Source organism: Siphateles boraxobius, unplaced genomic scaffold (assembly GCF_051911475.1).
Source record: "Siphateles boraxobius isolate OS27281-9 unplaced genomic scaffold, OSU_SipBor_1 102, whole genome shotgun sequence".
Lineage (NCBI taxonomy): Eukaryota > Metazoa > Chordata > Actinopteri > Cypriniformes > Leuciscidae > Siphateles > Siphateles boraxobius.
The window spans coordinates 79,256-104,447 of NW_027508703.1; the positions used below are offsets into that span (position 1 = coordinate 79,256).

General features: G+C 45.3%; 1 long non-coding RNA gene and 1 gene segment (V, D, J or C); both read right to left on the reverse strand.

Moving 5' to 3' along the window:
• The window catches only part of LOC143752587 (immunoglobulin kappa variable 3-15-like), a 251,047-nt gene that overhangs the window by 4,888 nt on the left and 220,967 nt on the right, over positions 1 to 25,192 (reverse strand).
• LOC143752237 (uncharacterized) lies at positions 1,065 to 3,009 on the reverse strand. The gene is made up of 3 exons (XR_013207356.1): positions 2,523 to 3,009; positions 2,340 to 2,426; positions 1,065 to 1,903 (listed from the first exon to the last, which is right to left on the reverse strand). It is a non-coding gene; the product is annotated as an uncharacterized LOC143752237 (long non-coding RNA).

A 25,192-nucleotide genomic window follows, 5' to 3' on the forward strand; every position in this document is an offset into this window, starting at 1 on the left:
AGCTCTACTCTTCTTTGCCACAGGATGTTTTATAAACACAGCTACAGACTTATTTGGGGTACACAAGTCTACAGCATCAAGAATTATTCATCGGGTTGCCTGTGCACTGTCAGGAAGACTTCCAATTTATCCGACTGATGTCTCTACCTTGAACAAGGTGAAGGCAGATTTTTTCAACATTGCAGGATTTCCAAATGTAGTTGGAGCCATTGATGGAACACACATTAGGATTCAAGCACCTACAATTCATGAGCCATTGTTTGTTAATAGGAAAGGCTACCACAGTATTAACGTGCAGGCCATTTGTGATGCCAAACTAAGAGTGCTCAACTGTGTTGCTCGTTGGCCAGGATCAACCCATGACTAGAATTTTAGTGAATTCCCAAATTCATGATGCATTTGAGAGAGGAGAATTGCAGGGTGTGCTCTTGGGTGACTCTGGTTATCCACTAAAATCCTTGCTACTCACACCTTTCTTAAATCCAGTCAGTGTGCCTTTAAGCTCGGTACAACACAGCCCATGCAAAAACAAGAAATGTTATTGAAAGGTGTTTGGAGTCCTGAAACGAAGATTTCATTGTCTGCATGCAGAGCTCAAAATGAAACCAGAAAGAGTCTGCAACATAATCTGTGCATGTGTTGTTTTGCACAACATGGCAAGGTAATAAATATGTTTTTAACTGTAATTAAAACTCCTAGCTACATATTCCCCAATGATTTTAAATTAAATGAGTAAAATATCACTTTCCATTTAATAGAGATCGTGCACTCCCAGACTTGGAGGATGACCAAATTTGTGAAGAACCCACTTTGGAGATTAACGAGGCAGGAGGTGAAGATGGATCTGGGCGTTACATTCGACAAATGATTGTAGAAAACATTTTCTCAGTTTGACTGAGAAAAATGAAAGAATTTATACTTTCAAATGAATTGGACATTATAATTTATTCATTGAGACAATACTTACAAAATATTTGATGCATAGTATAAGTAAAATCAGCTGAAATATGATATAATCTTCAAATCACAAATACATTAACTGTTACAGAACGACAGAGGCAGGATGCAATTGCAAAAACGCTGTTTATTATCTCCAAACGATCAGATAGGTACACACACACAAACGTAACACAACACAGAAGAGTGGTCGAGCGGACACCAGCGCTGGATGTTGAAGTGACGCAGGGACCTCGGTGGACAACAGGTGGTGGTGCTCTGTGATCCAATGGTGGTGCTCTGTGATCCAGTGGTAATCCCAAACGGTGCTCTCTGGTCCAGTGAAGGTGAAGGGTATCCAAACGAACCGACACGACGAGAGACACAGGGAATCCACAATCCAGATGACAGACACGGGAACAGGAACAGGGAACACGCCAGGAAAACTACACAACGATCTGACAACATGAGACAGCAGTTACTGACATATAAAGGGACAAACAAGTGGAACCAGCTGGCGCCGCTAATCAATGATAATCAGGGGCCACACCCACACACACGCAACAGCACACAGGACGAGAGAGAGACAGTGAATTGATCAACCGTGACATTAACTTACACTAAAATTCTTCAAATCTCTTATATATATTTAAAGATTCTGTATGTAAACATTACATATGTAAATTCAAAATTAAATACCAGGAATTATTAAATCCAATTGTTTGATTAGTTATTGGACAATGGTTGATGAGATCTATAGTTCACGTCCAAGTTTTTGTAGCTCCAACTTCAGCTTTGTTTTCTCTAATTCTAGTTTTTGTATTTCTAATTTTAGTTTAGTCTCTTCCAGTGTTAATATTTTATATTGTTTTTCAAGTATATTGTTCATGGTTATCTTGCTTGGAGTGTCTTTCTGTGTCTGAGCCACTTCACACGGGTGCCATTTGGGTGCTGTCCAAATCATCATCTTTAAAAAAGAAATAAAAAAAAGAACAAGAACAAGATTTAGTGAAACATGATTTGAACAGGCTAAATGGTCTTTAGTGACAATAGTCTTTGATTATACAATCTGAAAACACTGTCCTGCAGCAACTAGTGATTGCACAGCACTACATGGTATTACAAGTGATTTCCCCTAACCTGTCTCCACTTATTGTATTTTATAATATTTGTATTTTGTCGTAACCGTTTTATAAAAGCAATAAAGTACTCAATGCTAGTGCTGTATCTTGAATAAGTCCGCTTCGCGTCGTGTCGTGTCTTCAGCTGTGACTCTCAATACATCACAGCGGCTTGTAAGTTATTGCTTAATTAAACACTGTTAATCTGTTTTAAACTTAAAACATTGTTGTAAGGAATAGTAGAGGGCTGACTAAGCTGAAAGATTGAATGCATAGCTTTACCTTCACTTTGTGTTGTTTGGTCATTCTGGCTTGTAACAGACGCTTCATCATTTTGAGAGACCAATGTTAGTGTCACCTCACAGTCAACTAGAAGATAATAAGTGTTACTCAATCTAAAACAGCAGTAGCCTATAGTGTTTAAAATGAAGCAAAAACAATCACCATCAAAACATTATTACTCACGAGATTGTCCAAGCGGAGTTGATGTGACAGCGGTGTGAGACTGTGTATCTTCCCCCGCTGTGGGTAACGTCCGCCCGGATACTCCGCTCTCCCTCCCCCCGGGGATTCCCCAAAACATCGGAGATTCGTCTCCGTATATTTCAATTATCATTTCCGTTGTCCTTTTAATTTAGGAGCTGGTCCTCCCCCGTCGCTGGGTTTTTTCGCTTAAAAATGTCCTTTTTTGCCTCTTGAAACATATTTTTAAATCGTTTTTGAACATCTTTGACGGATCGTGAGACAGATGGGTTGACACTGTTAACTCTTTCCAGTATTGTGGTCCAAGCTTTGTGTTTTTTGCTATTGCCGTTGTAATCGTTAAATTTGTTCATTAAAGTAGATTTAGCAGCATTGTATTCCTCTAATATACAAATATTTTCCGCAAAGGAAAACTGTGACGAGCGCGTACTGTCGGCCATTTTCAGGGGTGATAGTAGAAAAAAATTCTGAGCCTGAACTTTTTTCCCTGGGACAGATGCGTAAGGGCGAGTTTATCCTCCGCTAATTTCTGACACAAAGTGATGAGCGATTGTTCTTCTAGTCTTCTTATATTGTTGTCATAATTTTTTGAGAATGCAAGACACACACAAACACATGCCTATCTTCATAATTCTTGACTTCTAAAGTTTTTTGAATTCGACCCAAATCCAAAATTTCACTTGCACTGCACTGCAAAGTATTTTTTTCATGATTAATATTGCATTGCAAAATAATGTGTGCTGGTCAACTAGTCTAAAGTTAAGAAACCCCTAGAAAACAGTAAAAAAAAACATTTGTACATTTAAGATAGTTCTACTTAATTTTTTATTCCAATATCCAAATATGATAGCCTACTTGATAAAAAGAAAAGAAAAAAGGGCTTTTATTTGTGCCGTGCTGTCTTTGCATTTGAACATTGCACATTTTAAACAGGACACGCATTAGCTGAATAAACGTTAGCCAATACAAACATACTTATAGAAAATAGTTGACAATGAATAGACAGGAGTCCTGTCACAGAACCAATAATAGCAAAACCAGAGCCGTTCGGCTCTGAGCAAAACGAATCACTTATTCTAAAAAGAATATCAAGTAGCCTATATGTTAGAAGAATCTGACAAAGGGCTGTGTTAATAGTAAAACGTCCGTCATTTAACGAATTTTAAAAACACGGGATGGATGATAAAAAATGCTTTCTGGCATTTTGACAGGAAAAAAACCACAACCAAGAACAAAACAGTTCGTCAATTTTCATTTTACAATTATCATCTCTCTCTGTGCTGTGTTTGTGTGAGAGAGAGCTCGCGCAGCACTGATACAACGGTTTCTTATCCACAAGTAACGCGCTAGTTTTCATACAAAATTATTATGTAACATAATTAGGTACTTTAGTTATTATAACACAATAACGTAACACATGCAGGCTACGTTTCTCAACACTGAGAATGAATAAATAAACGCCTGTTTGCAGACTCGTGCTTATCAGTAAATTAATCCACAAATCACAGCACTTTCATAATAAGTAAGCCATAGCGATTTTAATTTTATTTAGATTTATTGTTCATCAATACTTAAGCTTTTTATAATTTGCATGGCTGTATGATGTCTTCATCTTATCTGAGTGACATGAATGACGGAGTATTTTAAGATAACCCATGCGATTGCGATCACTACGCGTGATAATAGAATCCAGATTAAGTTAACTCAATACAATACTTCAACTTTCCACATCCACCCCAGCCCGTTTACCTTCAGGAGTCAGAAGTACCGTGACTATACTGTAGCGTACTGTCCTCGCTCATGAACTCAGTCAGAGGCGGCCGCGGGAGTGGAAGCGGGATCGAGCGGGATTCTTTATTGCTGTCGATTTTCAGTCTCTTTTTAATGATAGGCCTTACGCATCTGTCAATCATACCCGCTTGCTATTTGGGGAATGAACCCAGCGCTATGATTGGTCGAACTCCGCTTCTTTTGCTGTTGCTTTTTTTTTTTTTTTTCGCAGACACGTCTGTACGCCGGAAATCCGGCGTGGCGCCGGAGCGCTATCAGGCCTGCATTTTGTTTAAGTTGTTCAGCATCTTATTTTTCCCACAAATCAATGCGATTTAGACTGTCTTGATAAAGATAGATGTGAGCTTATTTTATGCAATGGTCTTTCTTCAGTGACTTTAGTTAGTCAGACTATTTCTTAGACACAGTCTTAAGATAATGACTATGTTTATGCAACCGGCCCCTGGACTAAACACTGCCAGAGTCAAGAGGAAGATGATGCTGAAAGTCATGTTTGTTGGTTGATGAAGAAGAGCTCTTGATCATGTCATGTTCAGTTCATAGAGCTATAAACACATGCAGAGTGAAGCATGTGCTGATCATATAAAACACCCTCTGAATGCAAAAGCTGCTGTAGACTGTGAGCTCACGACGAGACCGAAGAGAGATCAGGACGAGATACAGACTCACCTCAGACTCATCAGAGTCAAAGAGCTTTACTGACTCTAGCCCTTTGGTTGCCCTAGGGGAGATTGAGTTTTGCTGCTACAAGACTAAGGGGGTTTCGGGGGTATGCCCTCCGTAAGAACATTTTGTGCATTTTAATGGTAAATTCATCAATCTGGTGAACTTTGAGAGTTAAAAATTAAAAGCTCCAACCCATATTCAGTGTACAAACTGAACAAAGAAAAATTCAAACCTCTTTTAGTTACAGTGTTTGTCTACATTACACTACTACATAATAATAATAATAGGGCTTTGCAAGATGGCGCCAGTGTGCGTGGCTAGCCGTCTGCTGCTCCTGGTTGTATGGATGTTTGTCTTGTTTTTATTGACTTTTTTAAATATTACAAACTCTCTATTAGTGTACGATCGCCAAAAACTTTTTAGCATTAGATCGGCTTTGGATAATACGCCGGATATTGTGAACGGGGGTGGAACAAACAATTCACCCCCCCCCCCCCCCACCATTCCTCTGTGGATTACCTGCCTATCTCTGCCGAACCCCATGCTTTCTCAGGAGGAGGAAGCGGTTCAGACGCCGTGGCAAACGAGGTGGTCTGTTAGTAAAAATAAAAACTTTGATGACCCTGTTCCCGAATGCCGATCCTCGCTGGATTTTTGGAGATCTTGGCGTGGATTGCCGTCGGTACGCGCTTCGACGGTCTGGGGATCCCGCGTACAGGTGGTTGGTACCTGCGACTGATGTGGATGTGGATAAAGAGCCTCCGGTCAGAATTCATCGGGCATCCCGTTTTAAAAGAGGTGTGGACGCAACTCTCCATCGGTCCTTGGCTCGTGAATCTCAGTCATTGAAAGACTTAACTCCAGTAAGGTTAGCCTTGGTGAATGCTAGATCACTAGCTAACAAATCCTTCATTTTGAATGACTTTTTTACATCCAAGGACTTGGACATGTTGTGTGTGACTGAGACCTGGATCGGTGTTGGTGAGTCAAGCGTTTTTTCTGAAGTTTTTCCTCTGAACTGTACCTATTTTAACTCTCCACGGCTCACGGGACGAGGAGGCGGAGTAGCAACTATTTTTAAAGAACATTTAAACTGTAGGCGTCTGCCATCTTCCTCCTACTCCAGTTTTGAACTGAGTGTTTCTGAATTAAGTCTGAGTTATCCAGTGTTATGCACTGTTGTTTATCGTCCACCCAAATATAACAAGGACTTTATTGATGATTTTTCGGATTTTTTAGCCGGAATCATGACTAAATACGATCGGGTTCTAATTGTGGGGGACTTTAATATCCATGTGTGCTGTCCCACCAGGCCTTTGGCCAAAGCTTTTTTAAATCTTGTGGAGTCCTTTAACGTAACCCAGTTTGTCGTTAGTCCCACACATACATGTGGTCACACACTGGATTTGGTTTTGACATATGGATTGCCTATTAGTAACATCGAAGTCTGTGATGCCACTTTTTCTGATCATTTGCCTGTTTTATTTCAGATATGTGTTTCTCGTGATTCCAAAGTGACTGTTCCACAACGTCGCTGTCGGGCGATAAACCCTTCAACTGCTCAATTATTTTCTGAAGCTTTTAGTGCAAATGAAGTTGATTATTCAATGCCCTCATGTGGGCTTAATACCGAAGAACTAACTACATCGTTCTTTTTAACTTGTCAAAATATTTTGGATATAGTTGCCCCTTTCAGGATGATTCGTGAAAAAAATAGAGTTCAACCGTGGCTGAATGCTACTACTCGAGCTATAAGGCTGGAATGCAGAAGGGTGGAACGCCGCTGGAAGAAGGATAAATTACAGATCTCATTTGATATTTTACAGTATAATTTGTCTAAATATCAAAAAACTGTTAGATTAGAGAAATCAAAGTATCTCTCTAATGCTATCTGTAACAATTCCCATAAGCCAGCTGTGCTGTTCAGTACTATTAATGCTATTCTGAACACTCCCCAAGCTAATTGTTTAGAGCCTTCTGCCGAGTTGTGTGAATATTTTTTACACTTTTTTATTGATAAGATTGAGGCTATTAGATCTAATATACCCCCCCCTTTGACTTTTTTATTCGTTTCCTCTGAGTGCCCTGCTGTTTTTGATCAGTTTGTGCCGGTGTCTCTTGTCTCTCTGAGGGAGTTTTTTGTTGAAATGAAATTATCCTCATGTTGCTTGGATATTGTTCCTCCACGTCTTCTAAAAGACTCATTTGATGCTATTGGTCCTACTGTTCTTGCGATTATTAATAGCAGCCTGGCCTCGGGAGTTGTACCTAAGTCTTTTAAACATGCATCAGTGGAACCAGTAATCAAGAAATCTAACCTGGATCCCACAGCCTTTGCTAATTTTCGAAACTTTCGTTTCTGTCTAAAGTACTGGAGAAGGTTGTATTTGGACAATTGAATGCATTCCTAGATCTACATGGTATCCATGAAGTGTTTCAGTCTGGTTTTAAGTCCCAGCATAGTACGGAAACTGCACTGTTGAAGGTTTCTAACGATTTGTTACTTACTACTGACTCGGGGAACTGTGCGATTCTAATTTTACTGGATCTGTCAGCTGCATTTGATACCATAGACCATAAGATCTTGGTTACACGCTTACAAAAATGTGTTGGTATTGAGGGTACTGCGTTGGCATGGTTTAAATCTTATTTGTCTGAAAGAACTATCTCAGTTCGCCTTGGAGAATTTGCCTCCTCAACGGCTTCTTTTGCGTGTGGGGTCCCCCAGGGCTCCATTTTGGGGCCTATTTTGTTCGCCTTGTATTTGCTCCCTCTAGGACATATTTTCAGGAAGTTTGGTATCTCTTTTCATTTTTATGCAGATGACACGCAAATCTATCTGCCTTTGAAAAGGAAAGACACTCCTACATTAGCGCCTCTATTACAGTGTCTCGAGGAAATTAAGGCCTGGATGGCATTGAATTTCCTACGTTTTAATGAAAGTAAAACAGAAGTCATGCTGTTCACGCCGGGTGGCACTTATGAATCCCTACAGGTGGATCTTGGCGAACTGAATCCACTAGTGAAACCATATGTTAAGAATTTAGGTGTTATTATGGACTGTGATTTTAAATTGGACAAACAGATTAACTTAGTAGTTAAGTCTAGTTTTTTCCAATTGAGACAACTCACCAAGGTTAAATCTTTCCTGTCTTTTATTGACTTTCAAAGACTGCTTCATATTTTTATCTCATCGCGTCTGGACTATTGTAATGGCCTCTATGTAGGCATTAGTCAGGCCTCTCTCTCCAGACTGCAGAGGGTCCAGAATGCAGCAGCTCGCCTGTTGACGGGTACACGAAAGCGGGAACACATTACCCCTATTCTCTCCTCTCTTCACTGGTTGCCTGTCCATTTTAGGATTAATTTTAAGATTTTGATGTTTGTTTTCAAATCTCTTAATGGTCTTGCACCGAAGTATCTGTCTGAACTGATCAAGCAGTATGCGCCGTCAAGAGCGCTTAGGTCTGCTGACCATTTGCTTTTAGTTGTCCCTCGGGTTGAGCTGAAGACCAGGAGCGAAAGAGCATTTGCAGTAGCTGGACCAAAGCTTTGGAACAATTTGCCCTTGTACATCAGACAGGCTCAGACACTTGCTGCTTTTAAATCTAGTCTTAAAACCTATTATTACAGTTTGGCATTTGATGCTATGTGAGAGTTGTTTTATTTGCTTTTGTTTTATTGTTTTTATTTTTGTGTCATTGATTGTTTGTAGTAGTGATATAGGATACAAGTGTACAGCACTTTGTCAAACACTTGCTGTTTTTAAAAGTGCTTTATAAATAAACTTTGATTTTGAATAATAGTTATAATATTAATCCCATGACAGTAATAGCAATAAGCTATTGTAAAACAAATGCACTGAAAAATAAAGGAAACTTTCATAATTAATTTTGTTACTTGGAAGTAACCCAGCGCCGCCAATTAAACAAAAGAAAAAGAATGGGCCGATGTACGAGTTTTATGGGCCACTAAGACAAAATAAATAAATAATAAAAGTATGATGTATTGGCCCAAAAAGCCAATACAAATACTCCACAATCCTGGGGGAAAAGAATTCGCTCCCGGTAGTCCCGATGGCCAGCATGCCTATGCTGTGCACAATACTAAGTAATTTTTTTCGTTTGACACCTAAATGGCTGAGATGAGAAGACTTACCTCTATACTGGGCTTTCTTTTTATCTTGTTGCTTTCTTCTCCGTTTTCATCCCTGTGCATCAGAGGGTTTCGATCAACGCGCGAGCAGCTGAGCACTTGCCTAACGTAACGTAACCTAACCCGTACCCCCGTTAGGAAATTATCGACAATAAACATGTGGCTGAGGGGGCGCCTTAGGATGATCATGTTTAATAAACGTGTTTTTGTTTCGCTTATTCTAATTCTGTGATTAATGGGAAGTAGGCCAAGGGCAACATTAGAGGGCGCCCGCGCGCCGCGCCCCCAACACATTTGTCGCCCTAGGCAACCGCCTAGTTCGCCTATAGTAATCGCCGGCCCTGCTGACAGGGTTAAAGAACGGCTTTACATGGCCGAAGCACAGTAACATTAAATATACTGACACACACATTTACACACAAATACACACAGGTAAAATATATATATATATATATGGAGTTCAATCATGAAACTCTAAATCAGTGTTCCCTGGAATATTGCCTACAGTGGCTACGTTTACTTGCACAACTTTTGCTGTTCTGAATGTAGTGTTTACATGAACACTAAACACGCGATCGGGTTAATGCGGTTTAAACAGTTGGTACTCAACCAGAATAATACTTGTACCACCGCCGTTCCCGCGGCAGTAAAATTGGGGTGTATTTGCTGCCTTTTACTGCCAAGAGGCGCTACAATTACAGACTTTGAAAAGTGTCAGTTTACTCTCACTATTGCGTAATCTGCCGCAATTAAAGTACAAATTTAGAACTGAAACAAATGTGGGCTTCTATTATTGCATCAAATTTAAGCAAAGTAGGTTAAACTTTAACATTGTGTGTGTGTTGTCCTCACTGCAGTGTAGCAACTGTAGCTATACAACCAGCTAACTCTAATGCAAAATGATGACAAGTCGTAGTGAGCGATTTCTTGCTGTTTACTGTAGCTTTCAACATCATCTTACATGACAGAGTGAAAACTTTAACAAAGGAATAAAGTTTGACTGTTTTAAGCACTTTGGATCAACTAATGTTGTGTTTATGTTGTGCTCTATAAATAAATTGACTTGACTTGACTTGACTTTAACATAAATCTTGTCAAATGAAATATACCTGAATATACATGTAAATAAACATTGTAACTATGTGTAGTCTTTCCTTTTTAAACGGTAATGTAACATTAACTTATTAACATAACAATGAATTTTGTACTTACGACATTGCCTCTAGTGCAACAGATGGATTAAATGTACACACATAAGCTGTGTCCCAATGTGAAGGCTGCGTCCTCCGAAGGCCGCATTTGAAGGCCGATTGGCCGGATTTGAAGGCCGATTGCGTCACAGCGGCGCGACGAAGGCTGTCCCAATTCAAACACTGCGCCCTTCGAAGGCCGCATTCTAAAGCAGATTGCGTCACAGCAGTGCTAAGAAGACTGTCCCAATTCAAACTCTGCACGCTTGGAAGGCCAATTGCGTCACCGCGGCGCGACTAAGTTTAGTATGTCATTCAAATGCGACCCCAAATTCGCCCTTCGTTTCTCGGACAAACGAAGTGTACAAAAATGGACACTTCGCGGCCTACGCTTCCCCAGAATTCATAGCGCGCCGGTGACGACGCGACTCACGCGAGTTTATTCGAGTTTATTCATTGCCATTTATTTAGAGAATGGCAGGTGTTAGTTGTGTGGTGACCGAGGAATTCAGTTATAAATGTAAGTATTGTGAATTAATTTATTAAAATAACTAGCGAAACAATTGTTAAAGGCATAAATATGGATCAAGCCCTGAGTTAAATGAAGCAAATACTAAAGTACAAAATGCTTTTCTTGCTTAGTTTTTTGGTCTTGTTTATATTATACATTTAAAAAAAAGCTTTTAGGCTACTAGACAAGCAAAAGTTATTGTATTGTTTTGGGGGGGAAAAACTAAATTAAGTGAGCTTTTGCTTAAAATAAGCAAAATAATCTGCCAAATGGTGTAAGTAAAATAATCTTGTTTTCTGTTTGATTTAAGATTATTTATCTTAACCCATTAGCAAATTATGTTATTGTTTTAAGCAAAAACTCACTTAATTTTAAGTTATTTTCCCCCAAAGCAAGAAATGTTTTATTTGTCTAGTAGGCTAAATGCTTCTTGATTTAAGAATTTTTAGATGTTTGAACTAGAAACAAGACACAATATTAATAAACTTTTATGCAGTGAATTTCAAGTAGGAGGGTATATTGAAGTAAATAAAACAGCAGCACAAATCCAGCTGAAATGTGGTAGATAAACATAGCGGTGTCCGCAATACATTATTTAATTTACCCAAAATAGCTAGCAAAACAAGTGTTAAAACCCAGGGATGTTTCTTAAAAAAACCTGAACTTAAACTAAAAAACTGCAGCTTCATTTATGAGGCAAAACCTGTTATAATACTTTTTGTTTCAGGGACCAAGGAGCAAACGGCTGCATTTATAAAATTACGGGCCGAAAATGACCACTTGTTTACAGGGGCCAAAAACTCGGCCACTGTGGCTTGGAGATAAAATCATTAACCATTTGTAATATTTCCACTAGCTGCCTCTTGTATACAAAAATTAGCCCTCACCCTGTACAAAGCCCACAGCAATGAGACAAGAACTAGTTAAGGCAATAGTCTTTCACTTAGTGTTTTTTTCAACAAACATTTTAAGCAAACTTGAGGATCCAGGAATATAATTTCTGGTATTTTGTATGCATGTACTGCTGTGTGATTTCTCTAATGTTAAGATTGCACCCCTGTCTTAATATTTTTCGTAAAGTCCTAACCCTAACCTTTTTCTCCTTTTTTTTTTTTAGGAGAATTCTGGAGAAAATGGACCTGCAAGGGAAGGTCACTCCCTTGCAGGCCAAAAGAAAATGGGACAACTTAAAAAAAAATACAAAGTAAGCAAGTTAATTGACACATCTTTGCTGAAATGTATTGTGGTGTTCTTCTTGTTAACAACAGGCATGGTGTATTTGCTCTGCCTTAGGATTGCAAGTGTCCTGGGACAGGTGAGGGGGTGAGCGGGAAATCCACTGCTGCAACTTGGCCCTGGTTTGTCCACATGGATGAGGTCTTGGGACAGAGGCCTTCCAACAACCCCCCTATCCTAATTGCCTCCATCCCTGAGGACAAACCTGGGCCAAGTTCAGCGGTGGCTGACCAGGATAAAGAACCAGCCCCAGCAGCCGCAGCCCCAGCAGCCAGAGCCCCAGCAGTCCCAGCCCCAGCAGTCCCAGCCCCAGCAGTCCCAGCCCCAGCAGTCCCAGACCCAGCAGCCGCAGCCCCAGCAGTCCCAGACCCAGCAGCCAGAGCCCCAGCCAACAGGAGAAGAGGCAGCGACGAGCTCATTGAGCTAATGAGGGAGGACATGAGGTTTCAAAGGGAAACAGAGGAGAGGAGAGCACAAGAGAGCAGGGATCGAATGAACAGACTGTTTACTTTACTTGAGAGAATGATTGAAAAAAATATATATAATTAAGTTTTTGTATTTATGTTTTTTGTCACTGATTTAAGTTATTTTGTCACTAATTTAAGTTATTTGTAAATGAGGCAAGGCAATTTTTATTCATTGTTTATTTTTGTAATGCGAATTGTTTTATTTATTTACATTTGGAAATAAAACAATAATTATTCTGGACATTGTTGACTTGTATACATGTTTTTTTTAGCATGTAAAATGAAAATTATTTCAAGTACTTTTTACAAATATTTACAACGATAGAAAAATAATTCAAATTAACAGTACATAAAACAGATTGGAAAAACAAAAACAACAAAATGTACGCTTTTAGCTGAACAGGTAGACCCTGATGGTGCTGCTGGCCTGGGATGGGCTCCACAATAGAGACCCTGGTAAAGCCTCCTGCTGGTGGGACATCATCTGGGATGGGCTCCAGTCCAGAGTGTTTGAGTGCATGTTTCCACTATCCACTAAGTTGTCTCAATAGGTTTGCAGGGCTGATTAAATCGACGGCTGCCATCTCACTGAGATAATTTTAAAAAGAGGGAAGAATAAAATTAATTAACTTGCGTCCTCAATTCAAAGCGTAAAATATTTCAACATGTAAACCCATTCTATGGACATTCATTTGTGGTCTTGGCCATTATAGCTTTACAGTTCTCAGACTTGCCTGTTACAAGTAGTCGTGGTCGATGGGAACCTCCTCCAGGGCAGACACCTCTGCAGTCAGCCGGTCACGCCAGGGAGCACCGCTGACTGTCTCCAAAACATGCTCCCCCTCATCCTCTGCATCATCCTCCTCGTGCTCATCCTCCGGGGCCATGATGTCACCAACCCCAAGACAGATGTTGTGGAGGATGGCACAGGCTGTGATGACCTGAATTGAAAAAACAAAACAAGAAATGATATGGTCTGGAAAAAAGATGTTCATTATTTTTATGTTTTTTGCAAATGTATTTTCAATTCACTTACATGAGGTACAAAAGTGTGGTGCACCTCCAGCGCTTTCAGGAAGATGGATCGGAACCTGGTCTTCATCATCCCAAAAGCACGCTCTATAATGGAGCGTGCCCTGGAATGATGAAGATTAAAGCGCTGGGCTCCCACACCTCGTACTGGCCTCTTGTAGGGAGTGATGAGGGGGAGCGGGTGTTGGAGACATGGGTACCCTCCGTCTGCAAGGATGAAGTGCCCTGGAGGAGGGTACACTGACCTCCTGTACAGTGGGCTGTACCGGAGCACTCGTGCATCATGCACTGACCCGGGCCAGCCCACGTAGGTGTCAATGAAGCGGCCCTGATGGTCACAAACAGCCTGCAGGATGATAGACGGGAACAGTTTCCTGTTCCTGTAGCACTGACCATCAGGGCCGCTTGGAGGCTTGATGCGGACATGGCAGCCGTCGATTGCTCCTGCAGCTTTCAAGAAAGCTCGGTGTCTGGCCAGCCCTGCAAACCCACGGCAAACTGCCTCCAGGTCTTCTGGGGTGTTGGGGAAATGAATGACTTGGTGGCGAATGGCCACCACCTCCTCAGCGACCCGGTGGACAATGCGGTGGACAGTGGAACGAGGCATGTCAAACACTCTGGAGACAACCCTGTATGATGTGCCACACGCAAGCCAGAAAAGAAATACCAGGGTCTCTATTGTGGAACCCCATCCGTGTTGGCGTTCAGTCCTCAACAGGCCCAGCAGCACTCTCAGAGCCTCCCTGCTCAGCCGAAAATCAGGTCGTGTGTCCAAATCATTAAAAAAACTGTCCAGAACTGGCACGCTCAGGTTGATCCTGCAGTACAGGGGTCTGGTCTGATTTAGGGAAAGAAACGTCTACGGTTACGTATGTAACCCTCGTTCCCTGAGTAGGGAACGGAGACGTTACGTCGGATGACGACGAATGGGGTTTCGCTTAGAAAGCCTATCAACTTCGAGTATTACAAAACGAGCCAATGGCAAAGAAATGCCATGGGTCTGCGGAATTTGCATGGCGTAACTCCGCCCCACCTCGTGGGTATAAAAGGAGGAAGCCGGCAGTAAGCAGATATGTTTCTTCGCTGAGGAGCCAAGACTGAGCTCAGGCGATCCCCGCGGTACAGCGGAAAGTGGCAGGCAGACGTAACGTCTCCGTTCCCTACTCAGGGAACGAGGGTTACATACGTAACCGTAGACGTTCCCTTTCGTTGTCACTCCGAGTTACGTCGGATGACGACGAATGGGGTTACCAGTCTAATCACGCCACCTTCTCAGCTGTCTTCCAGTGCCCTGCGTAAATCGAGATCCCTGTCAGCCTGGACAAAGGACTCCATTTATCACAGGAATACCATGGTACACTGGGAAGCATATCCCAAACTTAGGGGAAGTATGCAATTAATGCCAGCCCGGAGGGGGGGGGGGGACTTAGAGAATACACATATGACCCGAAGGAAGCATATGGAAAACACTGAGGTGTCCAGCCGCAGGTGGAATATTTCAACCCCAGGGGTGGCAAGGTGGCTTGCCAAGGGAAAGACACACGCTCAGAGAGGCTTACAGTGGAAATACACATGTGGGGGTCGCTCAGAGGAGGGACCATGCACACGGGAGGCACCTAGCCGACGCACAGGCAATAGACACTGGCGCCGACGTCAGGAGTGCTGGAGGAGCTCAGGGCTTTCGGAGAAGCTCACCTGAGGAAAGTATCGCACGTATCCAGTCCGTGGAGTGGAATGGCGAGCAAGCGAAGACACCTGAGCGGGTCCGGTACTAGCTGGTTGAAGCGAGTACACGAGAGGACACAGGCTCCACTCGGAGATTATAGAATCTGGCGAATGTGTTAGGTGTCGCCCAGCCTGCAGCTCTGCAGATGTCTGTTAGCGAGGCGCCATGCGCTAGAGCCCAAGAGGACGCCACACTCCGGGTGGAGTGGGCAGTCACACCAAGGGGGCACGGTCGATCTTGCTGCTGGTAAGCCAAAGCAATGGTGTCCACTATCCAGTGAGACAACCTTTGCTTGGAGAGAGCCTTTCCCTTCAGCTTCCCACCATAACAGACAAAGAGCTGGTCTGAGGTCCTGAAACACTGCGTTCTGTCAACATAGGCGCGGAGAGCACGTACTGGACAGAGCAGTGCCAAGGCTGGGTCTGCCTCCTCCGAGGGCAGCGCTTGCAGGTTCACCACCTGGTCCCGAAAGGGAGTGGTAGGAACCTTGGGCACATATCCAGGCCGGGGTCTCAGGATCACGTGAGAGGAAGCCGGCCCAAATTCCAGGCACGCTTCGTCAACGGAGAATGCGTGCAGGTCCCCAACCCTCTTGATGGAGGCCAGTGCAACCAGGAGCGCTGTCTTCATAGACAGGAACTTAAGCTCGACTGATTGCATGGGCTCAAAGGGAGCACTCTTCAGGGCAGTTAGAACCACTGAGAGGTCCCAAGAGGGAACGAGAGGAGGACGAGGAGGATTTAGTCTCCTCGCTCCTCTCAGGAACCTGATGACCAGGTCGTGCTTCCCCACCGACTTACCTTCGATGAGGTCATGATGTGCGGCAATGGCGGCAACATAGACCTTCAGGGTGGAGGGAGACAGCCTTCGCTCCAGCCCCTGTTGAAGGAAGGAAAGCACAACACTGATCGAGCATCTCCGGGGGTCTCCTCGGTGAGAAGAGCACCAGTTGACGAAGAGGTTCCACTTCAACGCATAGACGTGTCTCGTGGACGACGCTCTAGCGGAAGTGATGGTAGCCACCACCGCTGGTGGTAGGGTACTCAAACCTGCCTCGTCCCATCCAGGAGCCACACGTGGAGGTTCCAAAGATCGGGACGAGGGTGCCATAGGGTGCCCCGTCCCTGAGAAAGAAGGTACTTCCTCAGAGGGATCGGCCAGGGAGGTGCTATCGCGAGGAGTACTAGTTCGGGGAACCAGGTCCGGTCGCCAGTAAGGGGCAACCAGAATGACCTGCTCCTCGTCCTCCCTGACCTTGCGCAAAGTGTGCGCAAGAAGGCTCACTGGGGGAAACGCATACTTGCGGCCCTGCGGCCAGCTGTGCGCCAGAGCATCCGTGCCGAGCGTGCCCTCGGTCAGGGAATAGAACTGGGCGCAATGGGTCGAGTCGTGAGAGGCAAACAGATCTATCTGCGCGTCCCCGAACTGGTCCCAAATCAGCTGAACCGACTGGGGATGGAGTCGCCATTCTCCAGGGAGGGGCTGAAGCCGTGAGAGCTCGTCGGCTGCACAGTTCAGCGCTCCGGGAATGAAGATGGCTCGAAGCGACCTCAGATGCTTCTGACTCCATAGGAGGAGGTGGCGAGCGAGTTGTGACATACGGCGGGAGCGTAGACCACCTTGATGGTTGATGTACGCCACAGTGGCGGTATTGTCTGAACGGACTAGTACGTGTTGACCCCTGAGCAACGCCCGGAAGCGGTGCAGGGCAAGGCGTACTGCCAACAACTCGAGGCAATTGACATGCCACAGCCGCTGGGGTCCTGTCCAGGAGCCCGCAGCAGCATGTCCATTGCACATGGCGCCCCAGCCCGTGGTGGAGGCATCTGTTGAGACAACAACATGCCGGGAAGCTCGTGCCAGGGGGACACCGGCCCTGAGAAAACCGAGGTTCGCCCACGGGGTGAAGAACTGACTGCAGGTCGGAGTAACTGGTACTCGGAACGTGCCGTGTTGCCATGCCCACCTCGGGACTCGGTCGCGAAGCCAAAGCTGAAGCGGTCTCATATGAAGCAATCCGAGCGGCGTGACCGCGGCTGCAGATGCCATATGCCCCAGGAGCCTCTGAAAAAGTTTCAGTGGAACCGCACTCTTGCCCTCGAATTGTCTTAGGCAAGTCAGCAGTGACTGCGCGCGCTCGCTCGTAAGCTGCGCGGACATGGCGACCGAGTCGATGTCCATACCGAGAAAAGAGATCCTCTGCACGGGGCAAAGTTTGCTCTTCTCCCAGTTGACCCGAAGGCCCAGACGGGCTAGGTGCCGAAGCACTAGGTCCCTGTGTTCGCAAACCTGATCTCGAGAGTGAGCTAGGATCAGCCAGTCGTCGATATAACTCAGGATGCGAACCCCTTGTTCTCGAAGGGGAACAAGGGCCGCCTCGACGACCTTCATGAAGATGCGAGGAGACAGGGCTAGCCCGAAGGGGAGAACCGCGTACTGGTATGCCTGCCCCTCGAAAGCAAACCGGAGGAACGGTCTGTGTCGAGGAAGAATGGAGACATGAAAGTAGGCGTCCTTCAGGTCGATCGCTGCAAACCAATCCTGGGGCCGTATGCATTCGAAAACGCGTTTGGCGGTGAGCATCTTGAACGGCATCCGGTGAAGGGAGCGGTACAGCACGCGCAAGTCCAGGATTGGCCGTAACCCACCGGTCTTCTTGGGGACAATGAAGTAGGGGCTGTAGAAGCCGGACCTCATCTCGGCTGGAGGGACAGTCTCGATTGCACCCTTCGCCAGCAGGGTGGCAATCTCTGCTCTCATGATAGGGGCATTGCCACCAACCAAAGTGGAGCGGACTCCCCTGAAGCGGGGAGGAGACCGTGCGAACTGAATCGCATAGCCGAGCCTGACGGTACGCACGATCCAGTGGGACAGACGGGGAAGCTCTAGCCAGGCTCCCAGGAACTGAACCAACGGGATCATGCGAGCCACAGGCGTCCCCCCGGAGGGGCAGCGAAGCGGAGTAACTGGCCCAGATGTGGACGGCATAGCGGCCCGGAGAGGGGGCACAGTTAGCAACCGCGCCCTGGCAGAGGGGGCCAGGGGAGGACCAGGCTGGTCGTCCCGCGGGGGCCTGCTCTGCCAGGGGTCTGGCGACAGAGGGGGACAGCGGCGAAGCGGTCCGTGGACGGCACGCCATGTCAACCACCTCTGGGACAGAGGGGGACGAGGAGAGCACGGCTTGTGGGCGGCGCTCTGTGACGTCCGAGAACTCTGTGCTCAGAGACGGGAGAATCAGCTCTTTGGAGAATAAGGATTCTTCCCCGGCCCTCCCCGGGGAAAGGAGCGGTCCTGCTACCAACTCCTGGAAAGAACTGAGTCCCATCTCTGAGGAGCCCAACTCAAGAGCGCCGCTTAACCCGGCGTGTAGCGGGGTGCGGGGCTGGAGAGGACTGTGGCGTCCGACCGCGGCCTCCAGAGCCGACCCGGGTGAACGGGCGGGGTGGGAGCCGCGGGGGGGCGCCCTCGGCAGTGGGCAGACGGAGGGATCTGAGCGGACAGCGGGGCCGTCGGGACAGAATCAACCTCAGTCTGCTCCATCGCCGAGGTGCCCGTCTCACGAGCGCCGCTTAACCCGGCGTGTAGCGGGGGGCGGGGCTGGAGAGGGCTGTGGCGTCCGCCCGCGGCCCCCAGAGCCGGCCCGTGAACGGGCGGGGTGGGAGCCGCGGGAGGGCGCCTTCGGCGGTGGGCAGACGAGGGATTTGAGCGGACGGCGGGGCCGTCGGGACAGAATCAACCTCACTCTGCTCATGGGCGGCTGAGAGCTGTTGGGCAAGCCCTCAACCGCACCGCCGAAGAGGCCGACCTGGGATATGGGAATGTCGGACAGACGGGTCCGCGCGACATCCAGCACATCAGACAGGTTCAGCCACAGACTGGTGAGCATCACCTGACCCAGGGAGCGTACGGCCACTTTCGTCGCTCAGAGAGCAAGGTCAGTGGCGGCGCGCAGCTCAGTGAAGAGCCCTGGGTCAGTCCCGCCCTCGTGCAGGTCCATGAGCATCTGGGTCAGGTGGACCAGCAGAATGACCATGGCATGCAGTGAGGCGGCTGCCAGTCCCGTGGTGCTATAGGATCTCGCCACAAGCGTAGACGAAAAACTACAGGCCACGGGCGGGTGCTTAGGATTGCGCCGAGAAGAAGCACTCTGAGGACACATAGCATCGCAACAGAGCGTTCAGCCGGGGGAACCCCAGTGTACCCATGGGCAGCGGCCCCATCGAGGGGAGGAAAGGCGGATGAGATCAGCGAGCGGTCCCGAGAAGACAAGGGGGTCTTCTTGGACTTCGAGATCTCATCATGCACGTCCGGGAAGAGAGGTATTGGGGTTTGCCGTGGACGAGGGTCGGCGGCCTTACCCAAAACCCATCGTCCCAGGAAAGCATGGTCGTCATCTCCGGATCAGACTCAGGCACAGCCGTATGCACACCGGAAGGTGGCAGCTGTGACGAGCCCTCACTTCCAGAAGACTCAAACCCACCTAGTGATGCTGCAACAGACATGGCATCTTCCTCTGTAGCTTCAACTGAAACACGCGGGCCACCAGAGGGTAGACTCGCGGGAATCAGCAGTTCACTAGCGGGCACCGTCATTGAAGAGGGGGGCTGGGGACACGGACACATAGTCGGCGCCTAGATCCAGACCGTAACCCTCAGGTCACCCTGGCCACCAGCCGAAGATCGGGGGGTGGATGAGGGGACTCTCACTCTTGCGAGTTCACCGAGTCTCGACCTATATATGACGCGATGATCACGTTCCCAGCGAGAACATGAGTCACCCACGAGCGCTGTTCAAGCATGATCAAAGCCCAAACACACTAGACAGCGCTCGTGCCCATCAGAGTCCGATACCAGTCCGCTGCAACCAGAAATGCACGGGCGAGCCGTCTTTAAAAAGACGTGCCACGTGTAAGCTCTTTTAGTGAGAGAAAACTCAAGTGTTGAAGCACCCGGGGAGAAACGCACCGACTGGCAGACCACTGCAACAGATCAGCAGGAAGCACGCTCTCGCCGTAGATCGCCGTCACACCAACACTCGAGGTACTCGTTTGTAAAGCTGACAATTCAGAGATGGCTTGTGGAGAGAAGAATACACTTGGCTCCGAAGCGAAAACATATCTGCTTACTGCCGGCTTCCTCCTTTTATACCCACGAGGTGGGGCGGAGTTACGCCATGCAAATTCCGCAGACCCATGGCATTTCTTTGCCATTGGCTCGTTTTGTAATACTCGAAGTTGATAGGCTTTCTAAGCGAAACCCCATTCGTCGTCATCCGACGTAACTCGGAGTGACAACGAAAGGGAACAAAAGAGTTTTAATAAACTACTTTTATTTAGTATGTATTATGTATTATGCATAAAAAACCCTCGTTGTCAGGGTTTTTAGATATGATGTTGTTGCATTAATAGTACTGCTGCGCTATGTGTATGTTGCATTTTAATTCTGAATATGTTGAAGGGTTTTATATTTAAAGTACTTTACTGTTGAGTAGTTTACTATACAACAATGCATAATATTGTAAAAGACGATGTTTTTGTAGTGTTGCTATCCTGTGTGAGAGAAAACACCCTCATTACTTCACATTTATACGTGAATACTTAACAAATGTACTTGCTTATTTTTTTTAATTATTTATTTTCACAATATTAAGGAATATAAGGAATAACTCTTCACATCTGGACGAATCTCTGCATCCAATTCTGGTGAGACTAAACTGAATGACTGAATAGGCTCTGGTTGAATGGAAAGCTTGCGCAGAAAGGTAGGTCCACTGAACCACATTGTTTGTGTGAGACGTGATGCTGGAACAGACCTTGATGCAATATCAGCCGGATTGTCCTCTGTGCGTACATAGTGCCACTGTTCAGGATTTGAGGTCTGGCGAATACGCTGGACTCGATTGTGGACATTTACATAAAACCGTCTGGATTGGTTGTAAATGTATCCAAGGACCACTTTGCTATCCGTGTAAAACTTAATGGAATCTAGCTTCAAGTCCAGTTCATCCTGAATCAGTTCGGCCACTTCCACAGCCAAAACCGCAGCACATAACTCAAGTCTCGGTATGGTTGACTCTGATTGAGGAGCAAGTTTAGACTTCCCCATGACAAATCCAATGTCAACAGTGTCTTCTTGGATGATCTTCAAATAGGCTACAGCCCCAATGGCCATAGTAGAAGCATCACAGAACACACAGAGTTCCACCCGTTCGGCCTTGGTTAGAGAGATGCCTGTGTACATCCTTGATATATGGAAGTGCTTCAACTCTTGAAGTGAATGTCGCCAAGCCTCCCACTTGCCTAATTTCTCTTCAGGTAATGGAGTGTCCCACTCTGAAACCTCCGAATTCAACTCTCTGAGAAAGGCTCTTCCTTGGATTACGACCGGAGCCAAAAAAACCAAGGGATCAAAAACACTGTTCACCATGGAGAGAACTCCACGACGGGTAAACGGTTTTACATCAGCTGACACAGAGAAGGTGAATGTGTCCCGAGCTACCTCCCACAGGAGGCCTAAGCTGCGTTGATGGGTGACTCCTTCCCACAGAGGTCTACCTCTTTTCCAACTGCCACCCAGTCCTCTCTTGGGAAGGCTGCTAAGACAGCCGGACTATTCGATGCAAACTTGTGGAGCCTGAGGTTGGACTCAGCCAATGAAGCCTGAGTCCTGTGCAGCAAGTCAATGGCTTCAGCATCAGTTGGGACAGAACAAAGACCGTCATCGACATAAAAGTGACGCTCGACAAAGTTGACGGTGTCTTTTCCATATCTTTGCGCACCCTTTCTGACAGTTCTTCTAAGCCCATATATTGCCACTGCTGGCGAAGGGCTATTCCCGAACACATGGACCTTCATCCTGTAGTCTACGACTTCACTTGCCACATCATTGTTCTTGAACCATAAAAATCTCAAATTGTTCCTGTGTTTTTCTTCTACGAGGAAGCAGTAAAACATCTGCTGCATGTCTGCCATAACAGCCACCTTTTCCTTTCGGAACCGCATGAGTACTCCCAGAAGGGAATTTTTAAGATCAGGGCCAGTCAATAGCACATTATTTAAGGAGATTCCCGAGTGTTGGGCACTCAAGTCAAACACCACCCTGATTTGACCTGGTTTTTGTGGGTGAAATACTGCAAAGCTTGGTAAGTACCAACACTCTTCGTCTTCCCCTAATCCTGGTGCCACCTCAGCGCGATCATTTTCCAGCAGTTTACCCATGAATGCCACATATTGTTGTTCCATCTCCGGCTTTCTCCTCAAGGTGCGTTGAAGTGATTCAAATTGTTTGAGTGCTTGGCTGCGGTTGCTAGGCAACCGTTCTCTGGGCTGCCTGAATGGTAGTGGAGCGACCCAACTGTGTGAATCATTTCTGTAGACTTCTTTATCCATTATGTTCAAGAAAACCTCATCCTCAATTGATGGTGCCAGCTTGTTGTCCTGTTCGGTGCGGTCAAATACATTTTTACCCAGCATGTCTTCTTTAGCCCTGCTGGGCCTTAACCCTCAGAGGTCTGAGGTGTTTTCTGGGTCCTGGAGGTGTTCTGACATGCTCTGACATTTGTGCTTATTTCTGTTACTTGTGACATTTTCATGGCTAAAGTCTTATTACATTGTATTCAGCACAAACTCTGCTACAGTAATATGTCAGCAGCATGTATGTAAAAGTTTGGAGTTTTAAGATAATAATGTTTATGCGTGGTTTGTGTAAAAACAAAAAACAAATGTCACTGAAATAAGGTCATAAAACCCATAGTGATTATTTCTTCACAAGACTTTTGAAAATTGTATCACGTAGCCTAGAATATTTGCTCCAAAACTATGTGAAAATCATCCTGCATACTCATTTAGATAAGACAATATATTGATTTAAAATTTGTATGACGTGTTTTGTGTGAGAAAGCTTTATGCGAGGATCTCTCATTAATATGAATGCATTTTACACCTGAGAAAGACAAAGACCCTCCCCTAATGGCCCTATCAGGTGCTATCAGGCCCGATCATTATGAGAAGCCTTGCACAAAGAATGAGGAGAAATTTAAAAAAGAATGTCTTTTAGATTGTCTGGATTTATTTACAACACAACATAATCCAAAGATACACATCAAAGGACAAAAATCACATTAGTAAACACACTGATCTAAAGAAAAAGACTTAAACAGTCATACACCTTTGTGCCATTCCTGAAACATAGTAGCCTACATACCTGTCATGTCCAAGGTGTTTGACTTTTCATTTTACCATGTTTATGTACAGAGACTCATGTGAATGTTGAAGTCAGCAGGACTCATCCAGTGGCATCTGGTCCCTTTCTAAAAAATAAATAAACAGCTGTAAACATGTTGATATCAAGACAAACTATAGGGCTGCACGATTCTGGGAATACATTTTAGATTTTTCACTCACACACACACACACACACACACACACACACACACACACACACACACACACACACACACACACACACACACACACACACACACACACACACACACACACACACACACACACACACACACACACACACACACACACATATATATATATATATACACACACACACACACACACACACACACTGCCGTTCAAAAGTTTGGGGTCGGTATGATTTTTAATGTTTTTAAAAGAAGTCACTTATGCTCACAAAGGCTGCTTTTATTTGATTAAAAATACAAAACAAACCCAGTAATATTGTGAAATATTATTTCAATGTAAAACAGCTTTTCTATGTGAATATATAGTAAAGTGTAATTTATTCCTGTGATCAAAGCTGAATTTTCAGCATCATTACTCCAGTCTTCAGTGTCACATGATCCTTCAGAAATCAGTATAATATGATGATTTGATGCTCAAGAAACATTTTTGATTATCATCAATGTTGAAAACAGTTATTTACATTTTTATTTCAGGATTCTTTGATGAATATGTAGCAGGATGCAGCTGTTTGGCTCATGCCTCCCCAAGTGGTATTTAATTTGCTGTGCTGTGAGCCAATCGCAATGGTCAAGCCCCTTTATAAACTGGGACTTTTCTTTTGACGAGTGACGTCACCGGCTCGCGACTTGCCTTGTTTCCCGGCCTAGCGTTCTGAGGTCGGCCTTGGTCGTCCATTCTATCATAGCGCCGCAGGTATGATTGGCTTCATTTCTCTGTCCACTCGATTGACTTTATAACTTGGGCTTATAGTAATTTTCTTGCTGTAGAATCCCCGGTGTTGTAGCAGCCCTTTCACCAGCTGAGTGTTGGCCCTGCTGGCAGTAAGCAGAGCTTGGGGCCGTGACTCAACGCTATTAAATTATAGGTAGGTTGCTATACTGTGTAACAGTTGAATAGTTGATGTGGGATACGGTTGTAAATAGACATCACGTGTATTTCAGGGAGTGCTATTAACCGGGGGTACGGCCGCTGGTTGGCTACATCTACGCCGAACATCTGCTGCTTTGCTTTAAGTATGTTTTTCACGTGACGCCAGCTCACGGATTCTTCGTTGTATCCGGCTGCCTTTTCCCACGGGACCAATATCACAGGTCCCGCGGTTAGTTCAAGTTAAACGAGCAACTTGCATCGGTTAAGTTGTTTGTAGTGTGTATTTCTTTTGAATGTTTGTATTTTTCCTGCTGTCGATATCCAAAGTGATGGACCTATTTGTTGTGATTGTTTTGATTCTTTTTATTTTTTCACATTGACGGGAGACCTTGAAGTTGCTTCCTCAGTGTGGGATTTTTTTGTCATTCTGTTTATGGTTTATTTTGTTTTGTTCATTTTGATTTATTGTGTAACTGAGTTTTTGTAATATTGCTAACCCTAGTACCACTTTTGGGCTTTAGAACGGGTGGTCTATCAGACATCCGTTTATTGCAATTTTTGTGTGTAGCTTTGT